Below are 12,454 nucleotides of genomic sequence, written 5' to 3'. Positions count from 1 at the left end.
CCTTGCTGCCTGATCGAATAGTCCAGAGCTTTCAGTGAGGCAGCTCCTGACAACAGCCCAGCAGCAGCTTTGTTTGATCTCTCCTGCCTTCCTTAATCTGGGTTGTCAAGGTTCACTTGTTGGAGGCTGTTTACTTTACTTTTTCCAGAAAAAAAAAAAAAAAAAAAGTGATTTTTTTTTTTCTGTCTCTCATACAATGACTAATCCAAAGACTAAGGGGGAAGAATGCTGCCAATGCAAGATGTTAAAGCTACAATACCTTTTTGCAATGAGATTTTAGCCGACACCTTTTGAATGGTAACTAGTGAAGAGCTTCCTCCCCCAGAGCCCTGCTCTATTCAATACGCTTGTGAGATAATTCAAATAAAATGTACGGGGGGAAAAGACTCGGAGGACAGAAATTGAAACCAGTAGCCCCGATTTCCCTGTCTTCCCCCAAACCTGGCTGCAAAGATGCACGGTACCTCCTCGCCTGCACTCACTTCCCTGAGAACTTGAATTATTTCAGGCTGTCTCAAACTTAGCAAAAGTAGGAGCTTCTCTGCAGTAACACAAACTGTAAAAATACCACTAAATCAAGCGAAACGCCTATCTTTCCTCCGCAAAAATATTAAAGCAAACCGTGGACTAACAGCACAAGCAGCAAGTTTCTTCGACAACATTCTTGAAACTTTTGTCTAATTAAGAAGCTGTCATTAGTGACATCAACACTTGCTCAAAGCAGGTAAACCCCAAGTTTAGAAAAACTGTATGGCAAGGAAACACAGTTTAAAGAATTGTTTTAATATGTATAACCATCCGGCACCCTAGAAATCAGCTAGGCTACATTGTGTAGCCGACACGCTACAAGCGGTACACATACATTACTCACTCAAAGAACAGTTACTAAAAATGAAACCTTAAACTTCTGAGCACAGAAGTTGGGCTCCAGCTTCGCTGGAGAAGCGGCTCTGCAAGCGCTCGCAGGCGGCAGATACCTCGGGTGGGTACGGGAGGTCTGAGCGCTGCTGCTGCCAGCCAGGGGGGCCCGGGGGGGAAGGAGAAGGGGAAAAAAAAGAAAGAAAAGAAAAAAAAGAAAAGTAATCTCACTCGGCTTAGTTCACTCAAAGCAAAACCACGCAATTAAAATCATTACAGCGAAGCGGCAGAAGGCAGACTCGCTAAAATCGAGGCGCTCCGCAGCCAACCCGGCGATGCTCTCCGCGCCGGGGCTGCCGGATAATTAATAGTTTCGCGGCGGTGGGGAGGGGGCTGCCGCTGCGCCCCGCGCAGCCCTGCCCGCGCCCCGCCGCCCGGCTTTCTTTCTTATTCCAGGGGAAAAAAACACACACACACAAGAAAAAAAAAAAAAAAAAAAAAAAGAAAAAAATACACCGGGGGGCGGGGGAGGAGCGGGGCGCGGACACGCGGTCCGCAGCGCGCAGCCGGGGGAGGCGTGCGGGCTGCGCGGCGCTGCGCGGCGCGGCAGGTGCGAGGGGCGCAGCGCGGCGCGGCCCTACTTACCGGGCGCCGGCGGCCGCCCCCGGCTCCGCGGCGCGCAGCGAGCCGCGGCTCCGTCCCGAGGCTCCGCACGGTGGGGGGGGGGCGGGGGGGCGCACACGGGGACACGTGAGGGATGCGCGGTCCGCACCCGCGCAGCGAGAAGTTGCGCCGGGCTGGGGAAGCACGGATGTTTATTCAAATACTTCGTATTAAAAAAAAAAAAAAAGGGGGGGGGCGGCTGGAGGGGTGTTGGGCGCAGCGGGCCCCGGGGTGGGGGAGGATGCGCGGCGCTGCGCGCTTGTGGAAGGGACTGCGCGGGCGGAAAGCCGCAACAGGTGTCCGGGGAAGGGGGAACGGGGCAGCCGGGCCCGGCGGGGCGGGAGCGCGGGGGGTGGGGGTGGGGGCGCGGCCCCGCCGCAACTTCTTGCCCCGAGTGCTTAAGTTGGGGCGTGCGCGCCTCTTGCGCGGCGGCGCGGGGAGACGCGGCGGAAAACACGAGGAAAGCGGGAGGGCGGGGGGTGGAAAGGGGGGGGGGGGGGGCAGGAGGCGCCGCATCCCACTCTCCGCGGAGGGTGCGCGGAGAGCGGGGCACGGGGGGTGGGGGGAGGGGGAAGTTTCCAAAGTGGGCGGGGAGGGGGTGCGGGCGGCTCCGCAGCCCCGGGGAGGGGGGTCCGCACCCGCGCACCGCCGCCACCCCCCCGCTACCGCGCCGGCGGCGGCCGGGGCGGGGGAGTGGGGGGGGCCGGGCACGTGGGGCCGGCGGGGGAAAAAGTGCAACAGCCCCGGAGGAGCGGGGAAAGTGTCGGGGGGCGCCGGACTCACCCGCAGGACTCGGCCTGCCGCTGCCCAGCACGGCGCGGCCCCGGCGCGGGCGGGCGGCGGCGCGGAGCGGCGCGGGCTGCCTCTCCGTCCCGTCCCTCCCTCCCGTCCCTCCGGCACGCCGAGCCCGGGCGGCGCGGCGGCGTGCTCCGCCGCTCGGTAAATAACAATAGAGCCCTCCGCTCGGCGCCGCGCCCGCGGGGCCCCGCACGCCGCCCCGCCGCGCCCCCGCCCCGTGCCGCCCCGCGCCCCCTCCCCGCCCCGCGCAGCCCCGCGCCGCCGCCCGCGCGGGCGGGCTGGGGGCGGCCCGCGACACCCCCGCGGAGGGAGATGTTGTTATTTTTTGCTGTTGTCAGTCTCTGACGTCACATCCACCTGCTGGGTAAACAAGGCTCGGTGCAAGGGAAAAATAATAATAATAAAAAAAAAAATAATAAAAGCGGGGGGGGGCGGTGCTCGGGGGGGGGGAGAGGGAGCAGGGGGGGATCTCCGCCGGCGCGGAGCTCCGCGGAGGATGGCTGGGGGGGGGGGGGGGGGGGGCGGGCCTGGGAAGGCGGGGCAGCCCCGCGGGGAAGCGAAAGTGGCGGCGGAGCGCGGTGCGCAGCGCTGCGCGGCCCTGCGCGCCGCCAGGGGCAGTTCCGCGCGGGGGCAGGCGGGCCGGGGCCGCCCCGTCGGCGGGGGGTAGCGCCGCACCCCCCCAGCAACTTTTCCGCAATCGCGGCCCCGCCGGGGGGTCGGCCCCGCGGCAGCTGGTGGCCCGCGGCAGACCTCGGAGGGTCTTCCGCGGATGCTCGCGGAGCCCGCCTTACCTGCGCGGAAAGGCCAGGCGGGCGCTGCCTGCGCTCCCCCTCGCAGCGCACGCCGCTGTTGGCGCAAACACTGCTCTAGAAACACTGCGCGGGTGCGCAGCGGCGCGCACCGGCCGCCGAGCGGCAGTGACGGACCTGAGGGCCGGGCTGAGCGCGGAGCCGCCCCGCGGGGGCATCCCCGGTCCCCACCGCAGCCCGGGCCGTGGGTCCTCATCCTGGTGGGTGCGCGGAGCGGCCCTGCGCAGCGGCTGCGCTCCCGGCCGCGCCGTTGGGGCTCCCGCGGAGGGGCCGGTGGCAGCGCCTGCGGGGAGAGACCGAGCGGGGCCGAGGGCCGGGCCCGCCCCCGCTGCCCCACGGCTCCGCCGCTCAGGCACCGCCGAGTTTCAAAGCACCGACGGCCTCGGCCCGGTTATCCGGCAACCGGCGGCCGCGGGGCGCTGTGGTTGCGCGGCCGCGGGCGGGCCCTTGCCGGGCAGCATCCTGCCCTCCTCCGGCATCCCGGCCCGCCGCCGGGGGCCCGTCCGGCCAGCGGGGCCGGGGCCGCTCCGTCGGGGCTGCAGCCTCCCCACCCGGCACTGCGCAGCAGCGGGGCGGGCCGCGGGGTCACTGCGCGACCCGCTTAGTTCGGGAAAAAACTTTTCGTTCCCATCCACCCGCAGGGACCTGCACGGGCCCAGTTTTCTCCCCTGCCTTTGTTTGTTTTTGGTGGGTTTTTTTCAGGTTGGGGGGGGTTGTCTGTTGTTGCGGGGGGGCGGGGGGGCTGCCGGTTGCATCCAGCTTCCCACCGGGCTGGCACAAAGCTGGCAGGGCGGGGGAAAGCCGGTTCCCAAACCCCGCCGGCAACGATACGGGGCCGCGGAGCCTCCCGCGGGGGGGGACCCCGCCTCCGCGCAGCCCCGCGCAGCCCCCGCCCGGCGCCGGCCCGGCCGCCCCGGGGGCCCCGTTGAGCAGGGCTGGGCCCGCGGCGCCACCTCTCGGCAGCAGCGCCCCATCGGCGCGGGGAGCCGCTCCGCCGGCAATTAACACCTGAAATTACAGTAATGGCAAGGTACTTATGCCTAATTCATTATATTTTAAATAATTAAGGGGGGGGGGGGGGGGGAATCGTCGCAAATAAATATTTGCCGACATGGTGGGGGGTTGCGGCGCGCTTTAGAAGGCGGCCCCGCAGCCCGTCGGGGGAGCGCGCCAGTGGCACCGCGGCTGCGGAGGGGCGCGGGGGTCCACGGCAGCCCGTCCCCCAGCCCAGGAACTGCAGCAACCATCGGGGTGCGTGACGGAGCGGGGCACCGCCGGCTTTACAGCAAGTGCCTTCATCTTAAGCTTCTGTTGTTTAGATTTTTTTTTGCTTCATCTGGGTTTTTTTTCAGTAGCAAGAAAAAGGAGATAAACCTATTAAAAGAGCATTTTTAAACGCTTCCCACCCCTCATTCTAAAAAATATTTGGTTTACATTTCATCCTGGAATAAACGTTTATTGGAAACTTCTTCATCTCCTGTTTCTAACTTTGCAAATCTATACCAGTACATCAACTCTGTAAAAACATGATTAATTCCATAGACAATACCAGCGGTGGGACTTCTCCCTCCCCCTCCACCAATGTAGCTGCTAATTGTACTTGAATTGTTTACTGCTGTATTGTTTTACAAGTGCCTGGAGAAAGATGCTTGATATTCCCACCACCAGCAGAACCATCCCAAGAGCAAATGCTTGGAAGATTTTGGCAAGGGTGTACACGGGGTAAAACTACAGCTTGTTAGCAAAAAAAAAAAAAAAAAAAAAAATTATGAAGGTGATGACGCCTCTGTAATTATAGGTGTTACTTGTTTTAAAGTCAGAATGTTTTCCAAGCTACTGTAATGCCACACCTCCGCTGTCCCAGGAGCCCGGCCTTGGAGTCCTTTCCGCTTTAGTCACTGGTTTACGAGGCTTTGCAGAGCACATCGCCAGGCTGCATGGCTGTTTCCCGGGCCACTTTGCCCTCCCGTGTAAGTGCAAAGCCCATGCAGGTGCTCACCTATTATTCTGCCTTTGACATCAGGCATGAAAAGTTGAGACATACACTATGTACTGCCCAAAAAAGCTGGTGGATGTAGTAAAGAGAAATGTATGTTGGTTTCGCAGCCTGGCTTTATGATTTCTGACTCTGTTCCAAGTAAGCCCAGTGTTCTCTCAGCACTCGGGAGGAGAAGGGAACCTGCGAGCACCCTCATACCGCAGCTCACAGCAAAACCCCTTCCAGGGAAGCTGACGGTTCCTGCTCCCCCCATTCCCTCACTTTCTGCGTAGAGTCGGGGTGAGCCCGATCGGTCCAGCAATACGTGCACTTCAAAAAGGTAGAAGATGCAGCTTTGCCCATCCCATGGGATGCACGCAAGGGGAATACTGCCAGGAGTTTCTTTTGCTCAGAGAACTTTAAGGTTAGGAAGAGTTGAGTTGGTGATGAGGGGGAATTTTAAAAGGTAAAACCATCCAGCTCAGAGGCTGAGCACAATGCTATTGGCCACACCTTGCACCAACTTTAGTGGAAGAGGATCCATTCTCCAGTCGGGGAAATCCCACAAAAAGGTAAAAGTAACGTGACACACCTAAGGACTCAAGGAGATGCCTCACAAAGGGAAATGTGTAAGTCCACTCCAATGAGGACTTGTAACCAGACCTAGATAATTTAAAAATTTAAATATTATTTTATATCATCTCCATGAAAAAAAGTTGGTTGGTTTGTTTTTTCAGCATCTCAAACTCTGGTGCCTGCTTTGCAAATGCGTTTGCACCTCTCATCTGCTTTTGTTATGAGACTTTCTTGATTTCCCTGGTCATGGTGGAAGCCGCATCCTGGCCTGCGCTAAGAGGATGAGCTGGAGCAGAACAGAGCCTTGGTGTGCTGGGAGACACGCGGTGCCTGGCAGGACAGGGCTGCCCTGTGGCCACCCCCAGGGCTGCTGCTGGGCTCGTGGTGGCAGGGAGCACAGCCTACGTACTGCTGCTCCCAAGGAAGACAAATTGCTGTTCTGCCCCACGGCAGTGTGATCTGGGGAGAGCAGGCTGGAGGCTGGCTTCATGCACAGGGCACGGGAGCCAGGCGCAAAATAACCCGGGTTTGGCTCAGTGGTGAGTGCCGGTGAGCTCTGCTGCAGTCGGAGTTGCTTTAGATTTGCACTGGTAGTGCAGAGGCATGAGCTTCGGATTCACCCCAGACTCCTCCGGGTTCCTCGGTGGATGGGAGAGGCTCCTCATGCCCATGCTAATCCTCTTCACTCCTCCAGCTGCCCCTCCAGCCGCTGCCGTGTCAGAGGCCACCCAGAGGTAACTTTCCTGTAGTACATTTCCATTTGTCCTGAGCTGCCAGCCAATACATATTTCATTTTCCTGTGGGGGCAATGAATAGCCATTGTATTTGCATTGGACTATTAATCTGCCTGAATTTGGTAGAGATTCTTAAATGAATATTCATGGGAATTAATGTAATTTAATTCCTATTGCTTCCTGAATATAATTACATGCCGCACGTGAATTGGCAAACACTGCAAGACATCCAATCTCGTTGAAGTCTATGACCAGTTAAACACCACAAGCTGGACACTCGTGCAGTACCAGAGATGCACAAAGCGCTACCGAGATGCAGCCTGACTTCAGGAGAGGAGATGGGCTGGAGAGGAAGCCGACAAAAGAGGGAAGATGTACACTGCAAGAAGCAAATAATGCCTTTAGGAGTGGAAAATACAATGAGAAGGGTGTTTTAATACAAGCTCTTCCCCAGGTATGTGTCTAGAGATAGGGACTACACCAAACATTTGTATTCTCTTGCAGAAAAGCTTTGTTTTTTCCACTGTCTCACCCACAGGAAAACATCTTTCAGAGCCTCCTATACCTGGCTTCTTCTGAGGCCCAGCATCTTTTGGAAGACCTTCAGCACATCCTACAAATAAGAAATGCTGAAGTCCAGTCCTCCTTCCTCACAGCAGCCCGCCTGCCAAAGTTCACGCGGTTCTTCCAATAATAAAGCAGTAATCAGCCCAGTATCAAAGCAAAACTCATCCCCAGCGTCAGTGCTACCAACCCCTGTCATAACACAACAAGGACTCTTCCCAAAATATTTGGGCTTGCCCTGTCACAGTGAGAGTCGTTCAAGTTCAGCGCTCTGTCAACAATACCAGGTGTCTCCTGAACCTCCGGCGCCCAAGCCAAGAGGGAGAGCTCAGAAGCACAGGAATAATCATTATTCACATAACTAAAATATAACGGAATGTTTAAACAGGTAACGTAACAAAATCCTTCATAGCAAAAAGAAAACCACCAAACAAAACCAAAACAAAAAACACCCAACCAAAAAACTGTTTATTATTTGTCCCAGTCAGATAGAAAATGAACTCAGTCTCCCAGAAAGCAAAAGCAAGGCTCTTTTTTTTTTCCACAACTGACAGCCATGAAAAAATATTTTATTGTGCCAGCTGTGCCCCTTTGAAGGGGCTGATACTTGCTGTGGCTCTTGATAAACCAACTGGCAAATTTTGGGGGAAAAAAGTGACTCAAAGCCAAACACAAACATCTAAGAAAAAAACCTGGTGAAACCAAAAATCCAAGAACAATTTCATTTTGAGTCAATCCAAAGATTTCATTTCAATTTTGATTTTTTAGGGGGAATAAGAAAAAAGACACACACCCCCTTGCTTGAAAATAAAATTAAAGGACATTTTGAACACAAAGTAGTTTCAAAATGAAAAATCAAAGTGTTTCATGTCAGAAGTGTCAAAACTAACAGCTTCAGCATTTGTCAGAGCTTTTTTGAGTTTTTATAAATGACAAGCTTGGCATGTGTGCACAAACCGTTTTGGTGCTGCTGAATCTGCATTTTTGCACGCAAAAAAAAAAAAAAAAAAAAAAAAAAGGTTGGGTGAAATTCTCCGTGCAGAAGCCCTGTTTGCCATTGCCTTTGTGTGGATGCCAGCAGCGCTCTCCCCGATGGCTGCGCTGCGGCAGAGCCTCGCTGACATCTCTCAGCTCCTCCTTGGCTGATTAATATTTTACCACTTGGTTTGCAGGACTTTGCAGGCCTGGTCTTTTCTAGAACTAGTTCCCTGGTTAGCAGGAGGAGGTACAAAGGTTAGGAGAGACCGACTGTGCATGTCTGGCTTGATGTGCTGCTGCGTGACAGGCGGCCATGGACCTACTCTAAGGTGACATTAGGTAATTAGCCTGGTTCATTACAGCCTTAAAGTTGCAGGCTAAGCTCCCTTCCATCGGCTCACTGCCTTCCCAAAGTGAGGGTACACTTTGCAAAAATGCAAAATGCATTTTCTCCCGAGAAGTTTAGGGGGGTTGCATTCAGGTTGGCACCCAGCAGGAGGGCAGGGGTGGAAAGCAGAGTATGTAGCACCTGAAATATGGCATTTAGTTTAAAATCTCTGAATTACATAAAACGCTATTGCTATAAAAATTTACCACAACGCATTTACAATATTACCAACTAAATATATTCCTGCTATGAAAGCAGCAGCCATCTGTACTTTGCGTGCCTGCTTCCAGCGTAGCAGGCTCTGTCACAGGTTGGGGACAGTGCCTAGTCCCCAGGGAAAGCAACAAGTAAGATCTGTGCTGTAAGCACCACAGCCCTGCGTTCACTTCTACAGATCACAGACACCTACCTGCCTCTTGCTACCAGATTTCTGTAACACTTTCTACATCTCCCTGATGACAGCAGCACTTCTTGCTGTATCTTGACAACTTCTAATTAACCCAGTCTCAGCAGCTTTGAAGCTTCCATAGAAAACTGATGTGCTTCTCTGGAGCAAGAGACCATGTTCAAAACACCATCTCTGGCTTCCAGGACAGCCTTTACTCTGTAGGGGCTTCAAAGCCCTGGTCCTATGTAGCCTGACTGCCGGACGTCAGACCAGCTCCTTCCCTGCCCTTCCTGGAAGGCAGTACTGGTAGCAAGCAGAGATGGAAACATGTTTCTCACATCTTGTTGGCATTTCTGGGACTGCTCAAACCCCTGCTGCTGCAGAGCACATGCAGAAATCCTCACGAGGGCATGCCACGTTTTCAGCTTCTAGCAGGACAACCAGTCCCACCTCAGCACGATGGTCTCCTCACTCCTTGTCTAGCTCTCCCCATGTGTTAAGCATCTCCTGTGAAGGAGATGCAATAACTGCAACTTTCCCTGTGAAGGATTTTCTGTTGATGCTGTCTCAAAAAGTGTACTATGCTGCAATATTATTTCATCTTAATTTTTTCCACTATTATGACTCTTTCTTATTCCAAAAGTCCAACATCAGCAAAGATTAAAGCTTTTACTCTAGTTACATATCTATGAAAACAGCAGTCTTTTGTGTCTTGGGAGATAAACACTACCAGATGCTCTAGTAAACACCAGAAAGAGGAGAGAGGGGGAAGAAAACAAAAAGAAAACCAAGAGAGTGGCCAGGAGAAGTGAAGGGCTGAAAATAAGTTAGAAGTAGCAGAAGAGGAGACCAGAAAAGTAAATTCCTAGTGGTTCTTGGTATGTGGCAGTGAAGAGGTTAAGCCCCAGTATGCTGCCATCTCTAGACAGAATTGGTTGTTATTGCATTGATAAAACCCCGGGTTGTGTTTTCCTTGTCCATGTTGACCCGTATCTGACGTTAGCATTGCAAATGATGTCTGCTGCCATTCAACTAGTCAGAGCGAGCGGACACAAACAAGACAGAGAGCTTAGCAAAGACTATACTAATGGAAGGGGTGGGGAAAAGTCTGATTTACATGTAATTAATTATTATTTATGTAAAAACCATATCATTGTGGTGGTTCTTGACATCATTTAAAGCCTCTTTTCAGCAGAGGAGTCTCCCCTGTTAGCGCACTCATCTTCTGTATGAATCGTGGTATGGTGGTACCTGCACTGGTCCGTCACCGCTGCTTGTGGGGCCAACGTCCAGCTGCCCCAAAGGGCTAGGCAGAATAATCCTGCCCCCTCCTAACCAGGTCGCTTTGCATCACCAGGGCCACGGGAAGCTCTTGAGGCCTTTGGTGGGAAGTCGTCAGAGCTCAGGCCAATGTCATGCAGAAGATGACAGGCTCATGCACAGCCATTGTGAGTTTCAGATGAAATCAATGTGTTTTCTTCTGAACTTCTAAAAACGATTAACTTATTTGATTTCAACTTCTAATCTCAAAATAATGACCTAGACCAGCCCCAAGGTATCTTGGCAATGTGGTTCGAGGGACACTCCAGTGCAGCCAGAAGCTCCTGCGGGAGGACATCAATCTCCTTCCTGTACGAATGAAACTGGTCCACAAAAATGAAGGGCACAGCTCCACCCCAGCTCTTTCAAAACTCACCTGTCTCAGCCATAGCTCCAGTCCAGCTTCCAGACACATCCCTACCCACTAGTTTTCACAGGAGCTAGGTCAAACCTCAAGTGAATGGATTACATATGGCAGCATGACCTAATTTATTCGGGCTCTGCTGGACAAAATCTATACGGTGGAAAGCTTATTGGCAGTGTCTCACTGGTTCTCTCTAATTTGCCAAAGGAGCTGCTGGGCAGGAAACTCAGTTAACCTCAATGATGGTGGGGACAGATTAAAGGGAGCTGGGCTCAAAAACAGGCAGGTCTCAAGCAACCTTCTTAATAGAAGAAAAACAAACCACAGCACTAATTGGAGCAATTGGATGGGGTAGGAACTTTGGCTCGAGCCTGGGAGCAGAGGCTGGAGCGGATGGGACAAACATCACTCATCAGAGGGAGAGATGTCACCTGGACAGGTGGTCCCACACACCCATCGCGCTCTGCACAGCCCAAGAGCCGTGTTGAGGGGGTGTCCCCAGCCACGTCTCCCCCGCACCCACCTCCAGAGCGTTCCCACACAGCACTGCCTCTGCCCATGCTGTCAGCTCACCGGGGCCACATGGTGATGGTAGCTGGCCGCTGAGACCCCGGCACCGTGCTACCCAGCTTCTTCAGGGCACACAGAGCAAGCCCAGGTTTGCCTGCTGCAGACCACACAGACAAAACTGAGAGCACTGCAGGCAGAAATCTGCCTGCAACAAGGCTATCACCTACCCTTCTGCTTTTAGGCAGCAGCATAATATTTCATCTACTCCCATCATGGCCCCCTAGTCAGCTGTTGGGAGCACCAAAGCATAGCTAATCCCATCGGGGGGTGGGGTGGGAACACGCAAATCTCCCCCTAAACATACAATTTTACCCCAAACAAACAATTTCCAAAGGGCAAAAAACCAGTATTTCATTCAATCCTTGCACACAACAGCTGTGGCAGTATTTCCATCCTCGGTGAAATGGCTTGTCCAGCCTTGCCCAGTCTGTGAGTGAACTCCAATACCAGGCAGGGACCTGATAGCCCAGTTGGAAGAGGGGAAAAAAGAAAAAGAAAAAAGAAAAACAATTTCTCCTAATAAAGAATCATCTTCCCTTTGCATTAGTTTTGTCAAAAGCAGCAAAATATTGAGACCAAGTGAACTCGGCTCACACAGAGCGCACATGGCACAAGGAACTGCTTTCATTTCTCAGAGCAGTCTCCAAGAAGGTCAGCTTGCCTTGCCATCCACTCCATGTCAGACTTCCAATGTTTGCAGTTTGGGTATTTTTTGCCTTCATCATAATCAACAGATGCAGGGGTTTTGTTTTATTTTTAAGCTTTGGGGTTTTTTAAGTCACATTTACCATCAGGACAAGCAGACGGATATCTTTAATCCAACCTTCAAACTCCATAAAAGTGAATGAGATCCGTAGAGGGACTGGTTTTCCTAGTGAAATTAACACAACCGTAGGACAGACACATTATCAGAGCTACCGAAAGCTTTCTTTATCTGGTTGGCCTAGAGACCAGATGTTTTGCTACAAATTCTTTGGCTCCTGGTGGTTCACAACTGCTCTCTGCCATCTTTGCACATCAAACGTCTGCAGTAAAGACAGTGTTTTGAATCTCAGCAAAATTTCAGACTTTCAGAAGGGCCATTATTTCTGCTGTGGGTTTTTCAGAGAGAAGAAATTATTTAAATGGGAAACCTCACACCCAAGAACCTTCTGGCTGTTTATTCCTACACAGGGTAATTCTCTGGCTAATACATTACAGCTTCCACCCCGATACTGTGAGAGTCAGAGGCACATTTCCCTCAGCCCTCTGACTGGGTTAATCACATCAAATAATTTGTTTATGAAGTTCAATTCTACAAAGCCCAACCTGGAAGCAGGTATTCATCCTCCCAGATAGAAGCACTTTTGCTATAATTTCTTTTAAAGTCAAAGCTGATCTTTATCTACAAAAGGCCAGAGCAATAAGTATTTAATGTGTTTAGAAAACACAGCTCTTTCACCACACCTGCAGCCCGGCTGCCAACT

At 53.1% G+C, this 12,454-nt stretch overlaps 1 protein-coding gene across 6 annotated transcripts in view; it reads right to left on the bottom strand.

Annotated features, from left to right (window-relative positions):
• The window catches only part of FOXP1 (forkhead box P1), a 391,136-nt gene extending 387,903 nt beyond the window's left edge, over positions 1-3,233 (bottom strand). For 2 of the 6 annotated variants that reach the window (XM_056335173.1, XM_056335174.1), the window contains exon 1: positions 899-1,315. The gene's annotated coding sequence lies outside the window, so the exon portion shown is untranslated. Of the gene's footprint in view, positions 1-898; positions 1,316-1,503; positions 1,646-2,304; positions 2,470-3,110 lie in introns of those variants that run through there. The other 4 variants (XM_056335165.1, XM_056335159.1, XM_056335162.1 and 1 more) reach the window with 4 other exon arrangements.
• Positions 3,234-12,454: the final 9,221 nt, after the last annotated feature.

This window comes from Falco biarmicus, chromosome 4 (assembly GCF_023638135.1).
Source record: "Falco biarmicus isolate bFalBia1 chromosome 4, bFalBia1.pri, whole genome shotgun sequence".
In the NCBI taxonomy this organism is placed as follows: domain Eukaryota; kingdom Metazoa; phylum Chordata; class Aves; order Falconiformes; family Falconidae; genus Falco; species Falco biarmicus.
This window is presented reverse-complemented; position numbering and strand designations above follow the sequence as displayed.